The following is a 15764-nucleotide window of genomic DNA, read 5'->3' on the forward strand; positions in this document are numbered from 1 at the left end:
GGTAGCAAAAAATACCACCTCAATCCAATACTTGACCCTATAAGATTATTTAATATCCTTACTCTGTATTTTAATCAAATATTTAGGAATGTTTCTATTTCCTTTCATACTCACATGCCCCAATTCCAAGCTGTTCATAGTATCACTCTGGCAAGACAAATATACAAATTTGACATGCCAATGAGGGATCTGAAATTGTAATTGAAACGCGAGAGTGCGAGACAGCGAGACAGCCTGTGAGTGAGTGAGAGATAGCCAGTGAGAGAGCGAGAAAAAGAGAGGGAGAGAGGAGAGAGAGAGAGAGAGAGAAAGAGAGAGAGAGAGAGAGAGGAGAGAGAGAGAGAGAGAGAGAGAGAGAGAGAGAGAGAGAGAGAGAGAGAGAGAGAGAGAGAGAGAGAGGAGAGAGAAAGAAGAGAGAGAGAGAGAGAGAGAGAGAGAGAGATAGAGTGGGTGAGAGAGGGGTTGTGGGCAGGGGTGAGAGAAGCAGATTGAAAGTGAGTGGAGGGGAAAGGGAGCGAGAGATTGGGCGAGAGAATGTGTTTTCAGCTGATCCACTTCCTCTCTGATGCTGCCTCTCATTTGTTTTGGATGAAGAGCCAGCACAGCGCTGGAATACTGATGACGGCCAACCTCTCTCTCTCTCTCAATCTCTCTCTCACATTCTCTCTCACTCTGTATCCCCTTCACTATCCCTATCAGTCTCTCTGATTCTCAGCTTTGCTCTCTCTCTCTCTCTCTCTCTCTCTCTCTCTCTCCGACTCTCATTCTCTCTCTCTCTCTCTCTCTCTCTCTCTCTCTCTCCGTCTCATCTCTCTCTCTCTCTCTCCCTCTCACTCTCTCACTCTCGGCCACTCTCTCCCTCCCGAATCTCTCTCCCTCTCTCAATCCATCTATCACCCCTCTTTTTCTTGCCCATAGTGGTGAGTCCCTCATTCTCCTACAGATCCACCCGCCGCTTTCATCCTCTTTCTGTATTCTCTCTCCTCTGTCTATCCTCTCTCCTCTCCTCTCTCAGAGAAAATGCTCTACATTTCCTCAGCTCAACTGATTTCCTGCCTCCACTGTTTCCCCTCCTTCGTCTTGCTCTCTCCATCTCAGGCTCCCCCAAGCCTGCCCCCCCCCCAGCTGCCGCTGCTCTTTGCCGACCCAAATTCTCTCATCTCCTCTCCTCTCTTCTCTTCTCCTCCTCTATTTTCCTGTCCTCCCATCTCACCTCTCATATCTATCTCTCCAGCCTCACCCTATCACCTAATGCCATCCGTCATCTCCATTTCTCATCTCACCGTTCATTTCCATCCATCTCCTCTCCTCCTCTCTTTCCCTTTCTCTCTCTTTCTCCTCTCTTTTCCTCTCTCTGTCTCCCTTGCTTCTTAAAATCCTCCTCCATGTATCTAGCTGTCTCCTGTAGTCCTTCCCCAATTACATGTGGCATCCTCCATTACCTCATCCTTCTATTATAAATCAGGGCGCTTGAATCCTTCTCTCTCTATCTCTCTCTCGGTCTCTCTCGGTCTCTCTCGGTCTCTCTCTCTCTCTGTCTGTCTGTCTGTCTTCTGTCTGTCTGTCTGTCTGTCTGTCTGTCTGTCTGTCTGTCTGTCTGTCCTGTCTGTCTGTCTGTCCTGTCTGTCTGTCTGTCTGTCTGTCTGTCTGTCTGTCTGTCTGTCCGTCTGTCCTCTCTCTCTCTCTCTCTCTCTCTCTCGGAGAGATTAAAAACAACCAGCGATACCAGAAAGTCAGCGGCATGAAGATTAAATTAAATGTTGGTTTTCATTTGCATTTTAATGAACTCATGTATCGGGAATCATTAAGTGACAAGGGTAAAACAATTATTTGGGGCGCTTCTTCATTCCGTTATGTTTAAACCTGGGTAATGTAACTTCACAAGCGTGTGGAGGAAGAGCAACAACAATTCCTGTGTCATTAAGGCATAGGTGGGAGAGGATCAGGCAACAGGAAGTTGAACTGGAATGGATTGAGTGGGAGGAAAAAGTGAAACAAAAGATGACTCATAGCCATGTCGTTTAACAACTTGCTCGCCTATCTGATTGTTTAGTCCTGCCGTTTACTTTTTAACTGTTTAGCAGGTACTTTATGCCAAGCGATAAACAATGAATAAAATGTACATTTCACTAAAGAGCTGGTAGGACTCTTGTTCACAAGGGCCTCGGTTTGTCCACACCGGAACACATCAGTGCCTTTAGATTAGGAGATACCGTACACCAAAACTACTACTTATTTGACTCACTTTGTGTGGTCATGGTCGTGATGGGCGGTAGATATAGTGAGGGGGTGCCAGACTTCGAATCCACTACTAGGGGGTTCTGCCTGGAGGCAGAACCCCCTAGTACCTTAAGCACCTTACAGTAAGCAAGTTGCTTAACACTGCATACCTGCTAAATATTATCAAATCAATCTCAATCTGCAGCAAGTCATTTTGGGTTAAAACCAAAATCACTAAATAAGTCATAGACAATGTCAAGGTCTTCAGCTTCAGCTTAAACTGGTTGGAGGGAACAGTTTGGAAAGGTGCCAGTTACGAGTGGAGCAAAACAAATCCCTGGCATAAGGATATAGAAAATGTTTATGTTAACATCAATATTTCTCTCTCTCTCTCTCATCTCTCTCCCTCTCTCTCTCTCTCTAAAGAGAAAAAAAGGAAAGGGTGAAAGGGAGTCAGAGAGAGAGCGAGAGAGAGAGAGAGAAGAGAGAGAGAGAGAGAGAGAGAGAGAGAGAGAGAGAGGGGGAGAGAGAGAGAGAGAGAGAGAGAGATGAGAGGGAGGAGAGAGAGCGAAAGCGAGAGAGAGAGCAAAAAAGAGAGAGAGAGAGAGAGGTGGGGGTAGGAAAGAGAAATGTGACATAAGATTGCATCTCACTGATGCTCACTGAGCGCCGGGGTTTATAATGAGCTTCCGCGTTGGCGGCGCATAGTCTACGCTACGCTGATTAGCAGAACCTCACTCGTTTTCATCATGCAGTCGACCGAGGACTTCAAAGATGGCGGTGGTCTCAGCAGGTGTTCGGTCGGATGTTCCAGCGAGTGATAGAGCGCAGCGTAGAGAACTGGCAACCCTGATAAAAAAGACCTTTGTACTTTTTGAAGGGTTTATTATAGTTTATACATGGATCCTAACAGTGATGGCTTTTTCATACACTCTGGATTTGCGGTTTGTTTGGTCCACATGTTGTTGGGTCTCTGCATATTTGTTTTTGCTCGGTTAAATTAATGATTTGGAGTATCGTATCAAACAAAAACCCAGCCCAGTTATTGTCCTAAAATGCAAATGTGACCTTGTTAGCCCCACCAATAACATGATCCAGTCCTAGCTGTTACCACAAAAGCATTATTCAGGGCCAAATTTCAGTCCATTCTACAAAAAAAACTTTCCCTCGTCTCTATGCACTTCTGCATTCTCTTTGAGTTCGTCCTCACTCCTGTCCCTCTGTAATTCCGATTATTTTAATTCATATTTCATCCCTCGCTCTTTTATTCCAACCAAATCTATTATTCAGCATGTTTTAAAAATGTATCACTGCTACGGTCGCTGATCCGTGCCTGTTATCTCAAAAGCACATAAGAACACCCAAACCCACACACACACACACCACACACACACACGTACACACACAGACACACACACACACACACACACACACACACACACACACACCACACACACACACACACACACACACACACACACACACACACGCACACACACACCACACACACACACACACACACACACCACACACACACACACACGCACACACACACTATCTGTGCACCATGACGAAACATGCACAAGGACATGATAACCACTGCTATGATCGTGCCTCCTCACACTTTCACAGTAAGGCCTTGGCTTTTACACAGTGCGTACACACACAAACAACACACACACAACACACACACACACACACACACACACACACACACAACATATACACACACACACACACACACACACACACACACACACACACACACACACAACACACACACACACACACACACACACACACACCGTACAACATTTACACACCCTTAGAGACCAAGAGGACTCATCTCTGAGCTTAAGGATCACTCATGGGTTGAGCTTATTTTATGTATATCTGTATTTTCATCTCCCCATCACTCCTCTCGCTGAGTGATCTGAGAGGGAGAGGGAGAGGGAGAGAGAGAGAGAGAGAGAGAGAGAGAGAGAGGGAGAGGGAGAGGGAGAGAGAGAGAGAGAGAGAGAGAGAGAGAGAGAGAGAGAGAGGAGAGAGAGAGAGAGAGAGAGAGAGATCAACAGACGACAGACAGACAGACTGACTGACACAGTAACAGACACTGACAGACAGACAGAGAGAGTGAGAGACAGACATGGTCATACAGATATACAGACAGACAGTGACATACAGAGACAGACATAGCCACGTGACATAGATACCCAGATACAGAGACAGAGACAAAGACAGAGACAGAGACAAAGATCGATGGCTGCAAATGATGACCTGAATTATACGGGGGAGGAATGGAATGGGGAGAGAGAGAGAGAGGAAAGAGAGAGAGAGAGAGAGAGAGAGAGAGAGAGAGAGAGAGAGAGAGAGAGAGAGAGAGAGAGAGAGAGAAGGAGGAGAGAGGAGAGAGAGAGAGAGAGACCGACAGCTAGGGAGGGAGAGAGAGAGGGACAACTGGGGCAGGAGCCGGACAGATGCTGCATACTGAGCCAGCAGATGGTGGTCTTTGAAGGAAGGGGAAGAGAAAACACAGTGAAACACAAGAAAAAGACGCAGAGAGAGAGAAATATAGAGAGAAAGAGCGATAAAATGTTCATTAGCATAAAAAAAGAGCAGAAAAGGCCGCAAGATCATTTCAATATAAAATTCACAAAGATTATGCGAAAGGTATCAGGGGAGAATCACACACATTTCCAGTAACACACACAACACACACACACACACACACACACACACACACACACACACACACACACAACACACACACACACACCACACCACCACACACACACACACACACACACACACACACACAGAAAACACAAACACACACACACACACACACACACACACACACACGCACACACACAACAGACACACACACAAACACATACGACACATTAATGACACAGGCACACTTTCTTGCGTGCACATGTACGCACACTGCACAGCGGAGAGAGTGGTTAGAGAGGAGGGCCAGGATTAATTATTTAAGGAACTGTGTGTCATGCCTGCATTCTCCCAAGGTCTGGGTCCCTTTGAAGCGCACGTACGCACACACTAAATGTATAGCCCCTTCATCCCTCTCCGTCCCTCCTTCTCTCCCATCCTCGCTCTCTCTCCTCCTATTCTCACTCGTACCCTCTCTCTCTCCCTATCTCACCATCTCTTATGCTCATACCCTCTACCTCTCTTTCCCTATCTCATCTCTCTCTCTCGCTTGTTTCCTCTCTCTCTCTGTGTAATCCTCTCTCTCCCTCTCTATCTCTCTTGCATCCATTTTCTTTCACTCCGCTCTCCCTCTCTCGTTCTCTCTCATTCTCTCTCTCTCTTGTGTACTCTTTCTCTCTTGTATCCTCTATCTCTGGCATCCGCTCTCCCTCTTGTCCTCTCTCTCTCTCTCTCTCTCTCTCTCTCTCTCTCTCTCTCTCTCTCTCTCTCTCTCTCTCTCTCTCTCTCTCTCTCTCTCTATCTCATCAGCCTGAAGTCTAACTATGCTTTGAATCCTAATTTCTCGCGTTGCCAGCCAATAAAATGACAGTATCTGTCACCATGACAGCTCATTAGCAAATCAGCTATGAGGCAAAGTACGTATGTATCTGTGTGTGTGTGTGTGTGTTTGTGTGTATGTGTGTGTGTGTGTGTGTGTGTGTGTGTGTGTGTGTGTGTGTGTGTGTGTGTGTGTGTGTGTGTGTGTATGTGTGTAGCATGTGCATGTGTGTATGGGTGTATGCTTTAGAGGTTTTATGAGAGAGGTTTTATTTTCTTTACTCTGCCACATTTCCCACATTTCCCACGTTTCACACCCACTAACTGACCTTATCATGAGTGTTCTTGTGCATGTGTGTGTGTATGTGTGCATGTGTGTGTGTGTGCGCTCTTGTGTGTGTGTGTGTGTGTGTGTGTGTGTGTGTGTGTGTGTGTGTGTGTGTGTGTGCCTTGTGTGTGCGTGTGTCAACTACAGCCGTTATTGAACTTCAATTTTGGAGTGTGTGCGGGCAGATGGACGGCCAAACTCTCCGTGATGCCGGATATTTCTGTCGACATTCTGTTGCGGGCTGCATTCGCTTTTGTTTAGAGAAGAGATTATCTCCACGCACGCAGGAACACATTCCAGAGACAAGTGTGAACGTGTGCCTGAAGCTCTGCCAGACCCGGCCAGCCCTGGCCCACACACCTCTACCAGCAGTAGCAGGAAGCACAACAGGCAAGACAGTTTCAGGAGCCATGAAACTCTTCCCGCTGGGCCCGAGAAAGGCTGTAGATACCAGTGGAAGATACACTGTGTACTGTGTTGCTGCTGCCGGTATGAATCTAACCCCAAAAAGTGATGAGTAAAATCTCATAAAGAAAATAATTTGATAAACTTTGTCGTAACTTTGAAGCATTAATAAAGCAGTGGTACAACCTGAATTCCTCATTTATAAGGCATTGTTCATACATGAATTTATAATGTTTCCTATTATAATTTATAGAGTGCAAGTTTAATTATTTAGAAACATTAACAATGTGTTAATTATGCTATATAAACACATCAATACCTGACCTAATCATGAATTGATGATTACGTCAGCTAGTTAGAGGAATTTTGTATTGATTAATATTTTGTGTTATACTTAACTGATGGTTTATAACCGCCTGAACATGTTAATAGTTTGTATCATCAATAACTTATGTTTTATGATAAAATCATACAAATCATTTACTCACGCTTTTGAATAATTTATAACTGCGTATAAAGGCAGAATTCCATAGCAATTCATAATTTAATTGCTTACGATTTATACACAAATCTATATTTGAGCCATTTCTTATTCTTAGACTCGGGGTCCCCAGCGTGTACCATCATCATCATCATCATCATGTTTATGCAGATTAGCAGATTTTGTTCATGCAAATGAGTAGAACCTTCCGCTATGAGCGACAAGACGGTCTGGCCAACCGAGATGTCAAGTGTTTGTTTCCAAAGCGCCTTACAATAGCGTCAGTGTGTGTAGCACGGGCAGCCACCATGGGAATTGAACCCCCTTCTCTGGCAGTGTTGCTGTCATGGCCCTCCAATTGAGCTGACGGAAATCTAAAGTGCCGTCTGCCAGCCACTTTGATGTAAAGCTACAGCCTTGTTAAAAACTTTGTTGTTTGCCTGTGGGCATAGCTTGTTTTAAATCTCTGCATGAAGAAGAGTGTGGACACATTTTGACACAATTCCCTGCTTCCTTCCTGTATTTGCAGTTGGGCCAAGCGACAGAAAAGCATGTTTACCAGTGATGCATAAAAAATCACTAGAGTGCTCTCTCTCTCTCTCTTTCTCTCTCTTTCTCTCTCTCTCTCTCTCTCCCTCTCTCTCTCTCTCTCTATCTGGGCATGTGTGTGTGTGTGTGTGGTGTGTGTGTGTGTGTGTGTGTGTGTGTGTGTGTGTGTGTGGGTGTGTGTGTGTGTGTGTGTGTGTGTGTGTGTGTGTGTGTGTGTTTGTGTTTGAATATCCATGTGTGTCCACATCTATTTTGCATTTCTGTGTGTGTGTTTGTGTGTCTGCCCGTCTGTGTGTGTGTGTGTGTGTGTGTGTGTGTGTGTGTGTGTGTGTGCTTGAATATGTGCATGTGCGCCTGTGTGTTAGTCGATGCGTGTGTGTTTGTTTGTGTGTGCTTGTGTGTATGCCCATGTTTCTGACAAGGTATGTGCATGAGTGTATGCTGTCTGTCTATGTGTCATTCCACTTGAGGTTTGACGATATCGAGGTAATTTGCAGGCAGAGCAACAACAAGCGGGGCCGTCTTTGAGTTATTTACAGCCTGTTTTCAGCGGTCAGCTGCATTTCACCTCCTGATCCACATCATCACTTCTCCAAAGCTTCTTCTGGGTTACTCTGAGAGCTGCTGCGTGACCTGCAGCATGATCGCCAGACCAGTCCCCACCACACCTCCAATCATGCGGTTTTCCAAGGAGGATGCGGGGGGCATGGGTTAGTCCCATCTCGTGTCTGAAGGAGGGATCCCCCTGTACGTTGGGGTTTGTTGTGTGTGTTACCTTTCTTTCTTTCTTTCTTTCTTTCTTTCTTTCTTTCTTTCTTTCTTTCTTTCTTTCTTTCTTTCTTTCTTTCTTACTTTCTTTCCTTCTTTCTTTCTTTCTTTCTTTCTTTCTTTCTTACCTTCTTACCTTCTTACCTCTTACCTTCTTTCCTTCTTTCCTTCTTTCTTTCTTTCTTTCTTTCTTTCTTTCTTTCTTTCTTCTTTCTTTCTTTCTTTCTTTCTTTCTTCTTTCCTTCTTTCTTTCTTTCTTCGTTCTTTCTTTCTTCTTTCTTTCTTTCTTTCTTTTTTCTTTCTTCTTTCTTTCTTTCTTTCTTTCTTTATTTCTTATACCTTTCATATATAATTGAAATGTTGGTATTGTGAATCGCACCGTCTGGTAGACATTTCAATTTCGCTGTATATGTGCAATGACAATAAAGAGAATTCTTCTAATTCTAATGCTGTTGAAGCAGTGTGTTGTGAGGTGCTTTTGTAGGATTTTGTTGTGTAGTGCTGTGGCAGGAGTTTATTGTGTAGTACTGTTGTAGGAGTTTGTTGTTCAGTACTGATATAGGAGTTTGTTGTGTTGTGCTGTTGCAGGAGTTTGTTGTGCTGTTGTAGGAGTTGGTTGTGTTGTGCTGTTGTAGGAGTGTGTTGTGTAGCTGGTGAGTTGCTGTCACTGAGCTAATGGGATGTATGTGTTTTTAGTGACTGTATATGTATGTACAATGGATGAAACAGCAAATATGATTCCTCAAAGGCACAACTATGTTAAGGTTAACAAATTCCTCTGTCAGAGTATTTCATTATAATCACCTTACCAAGAATTCTACATTTTTTATTCTTCCAATGGCGGGCTTGTTCACTGCATCACATCAACTTACACTATTGCAACACATTGCAAGACCTAATGTAAAGGTTTTATAAATCTATCATGTAATTAACTGCTGATAATAAACAACCTTGTATATGCAATGAGGAACACATTGAGGTCAGGCCTTATAACGTTGTTTTCTCGTTTTCAACATTAAATATGCTGCAAGCATAGCTCCGAGCTGTTTAATTTACACTTGCCTTTCACAAGCTGTGTTTGTTCAGAGTGATGGGCTTTGTGGCCGGTAGTTTTTTAATAATTGGGCTATTTATGCAAAACATTTGACCAAAAAACAGTAAATGTTAAGTGAAAATAACAAGCATTTATTTATACAGATTTGTACTTGCTAAGACATAGCACTCAGGTTTACCAAATGGTGTTACGATTATTATTGCTCCACCATTTTTTAATAAATGGATGTTTACGTTAACAAATATAATCTACACAGGATGTTAAGCAACAATGAACAACAGACTTTAAACCAAACAGAAGTAACAGATGTGGGACTCGTTGTTCTACCACAGAAGAAGTGCAATGTCTACAGACTTCTGTCTGTCTCTAAACTTGCCGTCTGTCTGTCTCTAAACCGGCCATCTGCTGGACTTCTTCCTTGCTGCAAGGTCGACACCATCGCTGTGTGCCTAAGAAAAGAACAGGCATTTGTTGACAAGCACTTTGACTGGCTGGCAAAGTGTCCCACACATCAATGCAATCTATTTAATACCTCTCTATGCAGATCCTCATTCAAAACAACCTGCACGCAGTAGACTTTGATAAAGAGGTGCTCGTGCCCACGGCCTGCTTATCAGTATTGTCGTAATTGGTTTTGAAGAATGAACAGCTAAACAATCTGCATCGGGTCCCTAGAGACAACAGGTGGGCATCTGCAAGAAAAACATGAAGTCTTTATGAACCGCCACATCACCATAGGAACAGGCAAAAGCTCCCTTAAGGCCTGGCATATGGGCTGCATTTCACATTATGCAATGTGCAGAGAGAAGTAGTTGGCAGACGGTCTGCTCTGCGATGAGCTGCCGAGATCTCAGGCCTATCTACGGACCGGCCCAAGGGAGACCTCCATAGTGGAGTAGGTTGGTACGTTTGTGTGGTTCTGCTGACAAAGGCTATGGTAGTGTACCTGTTCTTGATGCTTGGGTCAAAAGTAGACAGGCCAAGAGGGATGACCCCCTCACCCCCCTCACCTCTGCAACCACACATTCCCGGGATGGATCCAAAACTCTAGTGGCATAAGAAGCCCACCTCTGTGACCCACAGTGGGAGGGTTTCGTAAGGTCCCTACCCAAGGTGCCCGGCCTCGGGCAGAGTTGATCCAACATGGATTTTGAGTGGGGATATAGAACCATCGCATTTATTTTGGTACTATTTAGTCATTTTGCAGAACGTTTTATCCAAAGGGATTTACAGTGAGTACTGTAACAAACAGGTTGAGGAGCTGGTGGGAGCAAGGCAAAATCGGTAATCTCACAGATGCCTGACTTCTCGTAAGGCTGCAGACATTGGGCATCGAACAAAGTACCTTTTGTTTTGGAATGAAACCATCCCTATCCCTTTGTGATTGTTGTTCTTGCCCATGGTTACAACCTGTCTCTTCTCGTACTAAGAGAGGTTGTCAAATAAGGTTCTTATATATTCCCAGAGATGACAGAGATGATAATTCAACTATTCCTTTTTATTCCCTTCAATACACCCTCCAACGGGATTGAAGTTGATGGAGTCTAAGGGCTTGGCTGCTTGGTGCTCCAAAGCACTAGCCTGCGAACCAAATTAATCTCAAGCTCATGTTTTATTTGCTCTGGCATATGCATCTGGCCCTCCTCCCGTTCGGACAGATTTCCAGCAGATCTGGTCCTGGTCGGACCAATCCCAACCGTTTGCCTAACATGGGCGTGAAATAAAGTGACTGCACAGAGGTGCCCCCAATGGGAGCGTCGTGAGGCATATCCATGAACAACCAAGATGGCTGCTGCCAATGTGTCACACGCTGCCTTGCTCTGATTGGCTGTAGGTCTGTACAAATGTGTCCAGGGGCTTTTGGTCTGCTCCAGTTAATAACACCGCTTGGAAGCATACATTTTAACCGGCTAATACACGTTTGCAAATTGGTCTGTTGATGTTTTCTTTGTGTTTACATGTTGTGTTACACATATGGCCCATATGAAATTACATTATAAACTGGATTGACTACCGCATGGAGTACTATTTAATTCTTTCATATTTTCTGGAAACTGACAGGCGGGGATTAAACATGATATGTCGAGGTACTCACCCTAACAGATGAGGCTCTGTCTCCATACAGAGGTTTCCAAATTGAGCCATAAAGGGCTTTTCAATTATGAAGATTGCTCAGAAACCCGCGCGTATTATGGATGACATCTGCACATCTGTTTTAGGGCCGCAGAAAGCATGCCTGCAGCCTTTTCTATGGTACGAGGGTGAGCGTGAGTGCATGTCGGCTACCACTATCTACCCACCCAGTAATGTGGCTGGTAATTACCTGAATAGTTTTAGTTCCCTTCATTGAAAATGTTTTATTTGTATGCAGCAAACAAATAGAAAGCACAAAACAATTCACCTCACTTCTTGCAACCCAACCCCCTCTCCCCATACACACACCTAAGCCCCGAGACACAAACACACAATTTCACACAGCCAAAACACTCACACACACACACACACACACACACACACACACACACACACACAAACACACACACACACACACACACACACACACACACACACACACACACACACACACCATCCCACACAGCAAAGACACACAAACACACACAAACACACATACACACCCTTACCCAGCAACATACACCCAATCACATATCCCATCCAAACACTGCCTGGGGTCAGGTGTGGTTGACACTGGCTGAGTTGTGTGCGGCGTGCAAGGGGGGCGACTTCGTGTTTATTGGCAGCAAGCAGGGCTGATGGCTCCTCTGTGGGTGGCCCGCGATGTGGATGTCCACAGGGGGCTGTTTACGGCAACTGCCTGCCAGCTCTTTCTTTCCTCCCCGTATGCCTAGAGCATCGACAGATCCGCGCTGCTGTCGCACAGCCAAACAAGACGCAACCGAGCTACAGGACGACCGCCATTTTATGGCCACTGCTTTCAGCCTCAGCATGCAGAACACAAGATAATACATTGTGTGTGTGTGTGTGTGTGTGTGTGTGTGTGTGTGTGTGTGTGTGTGTGTTTGGTGTGTGTGTGTGTGTGTGTGTGTGTGTGTGTGCGCGCTTGTGTGTGTGTGTCTGCGTGTGCACATGGGTGCGTGCTTCTGTGTGTTTGCGTGTGTGCATGCGTGTGTGTGTATGTCTTCAATTAATTTCAGATACGATCTTAAGCAGGAAACACTGCATGCATTCATAGGGCTGCTGAACAGCAATTGGATTTGCATTTAGAAAAAGCTGTGCATATGGAGATAAGAAGGATTGTTGTTTTATAAAGATCTCCGACTTAGACAGTTATATCTAAATGCCCTCCCCTGAATAATGATATGGCTTAATTTAAATGACGCCTACAAATTGATTGATCTGTGTTTGCTTTCCACCCTTTGTTGTGAGTGCATTTTGAAGTTGTTAAGACATCGGAATCAGTCGCAGTTGTCAAGGTGTCGTTTCCTTGTGTGAGGCTCCATGTCTGTGTTGACATGCATGTTTACCCAACATAGAGAGACAAGGAAAGAAGAGCGACAAAGAGAGAGAGACGGAGTAAGCAGGACAGAGACTCAGCTAGCAAGCGAGAGAGAGAGCGAGAGAGACAGGGAGAGAGTCGATCTATGGTAGCCTGACAGCGCCGGACCAATTCACAAATGCTTATTAGTCTAAACTCATATTTCATTTTGGATTTCAAAGGGATGTCATTGACAGCCGCAGACCAAAATGCCTCTGGATGCAATTGGATAGTCCAGCAACCAATCAGAGCTGCAAAACATCTGACACATCGACGGAGGCCATCTTGGTTGTTTATGAAATGCCTCAACAGCGCCGTCATAGCACTCCAGTCATTAATCAAACCCGCCCAATAAGATAGACGGTTGTGGTTGGTCCAACTCAGGCTAGGTCCACTTGAAATCTGTCTGAACGGGGGGGGGGGGGGGGGGGGGGGGTTCTGAATTCCTATGCCAGTGCAAATAAAACCTGAGTTATAGTTTATACTGGTTCGAAGGCTTGTGCTATGTTCAAGTCCCAGGAAACAGTTGAACTAAACTCAATCACGACCATTATCACATTTTATAACAGTATAGCATTTCCTTTGCAATATGCACCTTTAAATTAGTATTGTTATACATTATATATCGTTATATTTCATTTTAATTTCTTCGTATTTTTGTTTTCAGCGTTTGACTATATTATTTTGCACATAACCTATTGTGCTTTTTCAATCTATATGCGCTTTTTCCATGCCAGTAATGGCCAATGATTCTTGAATTCATGAAGAGAAAGAGATTCAGAGAAACAGAGGGGGAGTGAGGGAGAGAGAGAGAGAGCGAGAGGCAGGGGGAGGCGAGAGTGAGAGAGACGGAAAGAGATTGATGCCAGTGCAGCCATTCTGTGTGATGTTTTCTGGTACGCAGTGCCATGAAATCAGGTAGGGAAGCGTCTCTTTTCGTCTCCCTCTCACCCGCTCTCTTCCTGTCGTCTCTGTGTCTCTTTCCCTCCATCAGCGACATGGCGAGCATCAATTGTGGCTGTCTCCTTCAGCTCGCTCTTCATCCATCTGCCTCTAAAGGGAATCCCCCTTTCCCTGTCACGCCACCCTCTCTCTCTTAATCCCACCATCCTCCGCCTCCCTTTGCTGCTCTGTTGGTCACACCCTCGCTCTCCCACTGTCTCTCCCTCCTCCCCCTCCCCTCTCTCACTCACTCCCTCTCTCTCCCACCTCCTTCTCTCTTCTCTCGTTCTCTCTCTCTCCCTTGCTCTATCCCTACTCTCTTGTGCTCTCTCTCGCCCCCTCTCTTTCTCTATTCGACCCTCCTTCGTGTGTCACCCTAGCTTCCATCCTCTCTAGTTGTGTAAGTTTGCGCCCACGCACGCACGCAATTACACACACACACACACACACACACACACACACACACACACACACACACACACACACACACACACACTGACACACACACACACACACACACAATCAATCATACTCATACACATACACCCACTTGGAGGTAACCTATTAATTCTGTTATGTAAATCCAATTGTATTATTTACTACTTAATGGGTTTGACTTGGGCACATTAACCGGAGACATAACCCGATTCCCAGAGACAGTCGTTTACCACAGTCGGCCAATGGTTACGTCCGTCCGTCTGTCTGGTTAACGGGGGGGGGACAGGATGCTGTTAAGGTTATATGTTAGATTCCCAGTCGAAAGGTACTCGATCCGACATGATGGACAGGCCTTACCCCTCCCTGCTCCTTTAATGACCTGTATCTCAATGAGCTGCTGTAGAGGGGTGCTAAATGACAGAACAGTATAATGACTGTGTTTTATCTTTTCTGTCTTCTTTCTTGTAGTGTTGTGAGCAGAGCAGTGGCGAAGGCAGCTGGTGGAAGAGCTCTTAGTGCTAAGCTGAGGTAAGAGTGTGCCCTCCGTGTCTGCTCAACTTACACTCTACGTCTGCAAATGTCAACTGTACACATCCCTTGCTGTTGAAGATCAGAGGAAACAAACCGATGTCTATACTTGGTTTTCTACCATTTCCTGTGGATCCGGTGGAGTCAAATATGCCTATTAAGTACTGTGTGTGTGTGTGTGTGTGTGTGTGTGTGTTGTGTGTGTGTGTGTGTGTGTGTGTGTGTGTGTGTGTGTGTGTGTGTGTGTGTGTGTGTGTGTGTGTGTGTGTGTGGGTGTGTGTGTGTTGTGGGTGTGTGTGTGGTGTGTGTGTGTGTGTGTGGTGTGTGGTGGTGTGTGTGTGTGTGTGTGTGTGTGTGTGTGTGTGCACCTGTTCAATGGGAGATTGGAAAACAGAAATGTGTGTGTATAGGCATAGATGTAAAAACACATTTATTTGTCCTTTCACGAGACAATTTCGGTTGAGTCAAATGTGGGCAAGTGTCACCCAAGGAGCATTAGAATTTATGGATCTGCTTTATGCACATCAAGCCCCCTGTCAGACGTTTCGGATGTCAAGGTAATAACTTCTGCTCTATTGTCTATCAGACCTTAGGGGATGATAACTCACCCATTGTGTTAGCACGGGTAACATGTTTCTTTCTTGCAGTCAACGGATCTTTAAATGCTTTCTTTAAATGCCCCCCGTAAACAAAACCCTCCACGTTAACCACAGTGAACGATCATGGCCATTGTGTGTCAGTAATAAAAGCTAGCATGGCGATAAACATCGTCGTATGCATGTTATCTTTAACTATGACCTTTTCATTAGCATTTTCATTACCTCACTTCATGGATGAGTTCCAGGAGAACACTATATTCTCAATGCATAATATCCATCCATCCATCCCTCTATCCACACACACCTCCTGCAGCTCTCCTTGGCTTCCTGTGTGATCTTCTGCCTGGCTGCTCTGCCAACAGCGTCACATATGTCTGCACGATTTCACGCTATGCTATGCGGTCGGTGACACCGTTAATCAAGTGTGCGGCTTGTATTAACAGCTT

General features: G+C 45.0%; 1 protein-coding gene across 1 annotated transcript in view; it reads left to right on the top strand.

Moving 5' to 3' along the window:
* Positions 1-15764, top strand: part of LOC115539892 (protein ELFN1-like) — a 79924-nt gene that overhangs the window by 36160 nt on the left and 28000 nt on the right. The window contains 1 exon segment of the mRNA XM_030350761.1: positions 14660-14719. The gene's annotated coding sequence lies outside the window, so the exon portion shown is untranslated.

Source organism: Gadus morhua, chromosome 3, assembly GCF_902167405.1.
Source record: "Gadus morhua chromosome 3, gadMor3.0, whole genome shotgun sequence".
NCBI classification, from domain to species: domain Eukaryota; kingdom Metazoa; phylum Chordata; class Actinopteri; order Gadiformes; family Gadidae; genus Gadus; species Gadus morhua.